The sequence below is a fragment of the Prionailurus viverrinus genome, chromosome C1 (assembly GCF_022837055.1).
Source record: "Prionailurus viverrinus isolate Anna chromosome C1, UM_Priviv_1.0, whole genome shotgun sequence".
Classification (NCBI taxonomy): domain Eukaryota; kingdom Metazoa; phylum Chordata; class Mammalia; order Carnivora; family Felidae; genus Prionailurus; species Prionailurus viverrinus.
This window is the reverse complement of record NC_062568.1, coordinates 150,261,233-150,263,970: the sequence shown is the minus strand read 5'-3', so window position 1 is coordinate 150,263,970 and position 2,738 is coordinate 150,261,233.

The following is a 2,738-nucleotide window of genomic DNA, read 5'->3' as shown; positions in this document are numbered from 1 at the left end:
TGTATAGTCAAATAGCTCTTACAATTTAATGGGACTAGTGTCTAGTCCCCTTTTTTGACATATTAGAAACCAGTTTGTTAGCCTTGAAAATGAATAAGACTGACATAAAATATTCTAGACTGATAGACAAGAAGAAAGATTTTAAGTGTGAGATTTGGTAACCTATTGAACCTGTCTCTTTTAACAGTCTTCTATTTTATTTTATTTTTTTTTTTTTTACTTTTTGAATAAATACCAATTCTAGAAGAGACTATGGGAGCAGCCCACACACAGACCTCACCTATACAAGGTATCACTTAAAATGTCTGTCCCTCCTAATCCTTGCTCAGGGAATCTGCCCATGTCCACAGTCTCTGCCAATGAGCAGAACCCCATTCTGCACCATGTGATGTCACTCCAGCCACACACAGCTATAGTCCAGGATGGGCTTCTCCCTCAAGGACAGTGCAAAATAGAGAGACCAGGAGCCCTAGATTTATGTGGCCAGACTCAGAATGTTTCTCCATAGATACTTGGACCTGGGAAACTAAGAGGCTTAGTTATCTGGGCCCCTGCACATAGAATGATACAGGTTCAGGGTGACCCCCATGGGTCATGCATACACTGAAGTAACTGAGGGAAGAAGCATGAGTAAGCAGAGGAAGGTGATGGTGGAAGAGAGGACTGGAGCAGGTAAGGAGAGCAGGAAGAAAATGCTGTAGGGAGGGAGAGGGAATGTAAAGAGAGCCCCGAGCTATGCCAACTCCCCCGCCATTCCTGGCTTGCACATCCCTTCAGGCAGCTCCTCCTTTCTTGCAACTATGCTGTACACAGTTACTGCATTTTAAATACTACCTCTGGTCACTCCAGGGACAGGCTGGCATTTGCCAGGCAGCACCTCAGGAGGTCTTTGGAGGCATGTTTCTTTCCCAGTTCCCAGCTAGATGGGAGTGTCTGGTCTCTTCCACCAGATTTTATTTTCCATTCTCTCCAGGCAGAAACTGCTATGCTTGCACAGTCTTGACATTAAATATATGATACATGCTTCCAGGTCAGTTAGTGGAAAGTAGTGGCCTTTACCCTAGAAACTGATTGTTTGATCACAGACTTATTAGAGTTGGAAAATATCACTTTCGGAATGATTCTTTACCATAGCCTCAACAACAGGCTCATTTTTCTTCCTGAGGGACACATTTTAAAGAGCCAGATGGTGCCTACACTGCAGCAGAACTCTGCGTTCTCTCCCCCCACCCTGCCTAGTTCACTTCAAACACTTTCTTTTCATCCAGAGAAAATATCTATGCGCATTTGTTTAGCACTATCCCAGATATCTCACTTGGCCCTCAAGCAATGAGGTGAGAGAACTACATGCGGTATTATTTCTCACAAGTTTAAAATTAGAGACCAAAGACACAGAGAGATTAAGTGACTTGCAGAAAGCACCCAGCACGGACACCTGGCAGAGTGGAGCCTGGAATCCGGGCATTCTGATGCGTAGCCAGTGTCCTCTCCACTACAAAAGAGGCTTACCAACCTTTTTCCGTTACATTAAAATCCTAAACAGCGCGATTAGGTTGAACCAAGACCTTTGCCCATCTTCAGGGCACATGCGTGCATATGCTGAAAAGAAAGGTGTGCACTGGAGCTCCCCTCTGCTCATCTGTCAAGGCCAATGACCCTTAATTGGCCTTTAATTGCCAATATATTAAAAATCATTAAAGAGCTCATAGGGTCTGGGTGTCCAACTCATGGTTTCCGCTCAGGTCATGATCTCACAGTTCATGACTTTGAGCCCTATGTCAGGTTGTGCGCTGACAGGACAGAGCCTGCTTGGGATTCTCTCTTTCCCTCTCTCTCTGCCCCTACCCCACTCATGCTCTCTGTCTCTCTCAAAATAAATAAAGAGGAGTGCCTGTGTGGCTCAGTCGGTTAAACATCCACCATCAACATAGGTCATGATCTCGCGGTTTGGGAGTTCCAGGCCCCCGTCGGACTCTGTGCTGACAGTTCGGGGTCTGGGGCCTGCTTCAGATTCTGTGTCTCTCTCTCTGCTCCACCTGCCCCCCACCCCCCAACACTTATGCTCTGTCTTTTTCTCTAAAAACGAAACATTAAAAAAAAATGTTTAAAATAAATAAATAAATAACTTTAATAAATTAAAATTAAATAAACTTTAAAAAAATGGCAATTGTGGTAATTTTCCCATTATTCGTGTATGTAAAGTATACTTACTAAGTGTCTGCCATGTGCCAGACATTACTGTAACGGCTGGGGGTAAACATGTGAATAAGACAACATCTCTGTCTTCACAGATCTTGCACGTTTGGGGGAAGACAAACAGAAATAAGGAATTACACAAAGTCAAATAGTGATTAGCACCATGGAAAGACCAACAGCACAGTAACAGCTTGTGATAGGGAGACCCTAATGTGTCAGGTAAGGACTAGGGAAGCAACGTTTTGGCGGAGATCTGGGTGAGATGTGGAAGGGAGGCCTGTGCAAACTGGCCTGGCCGAGAGTTCCAGATGGAAGGGACAGCAAGTACAGAGCCTGAGCTGGGAGGACTCCGCGTGTGTGGGGGGGGGCAGGGGGAGCAGGCCAGCGCGGCTGGAGCTGCATACTTGAGGGAACAAGAGGTAGGAAATATGGGGGTGACTTAAGCAGGCAGGATCTTGGTAGGCAGGTCATGGTCGAGACTCTGGATTTCATTTTAAGTGTGATGGGAAGAGATTATGACATTATTGAATTTATAATCTAAG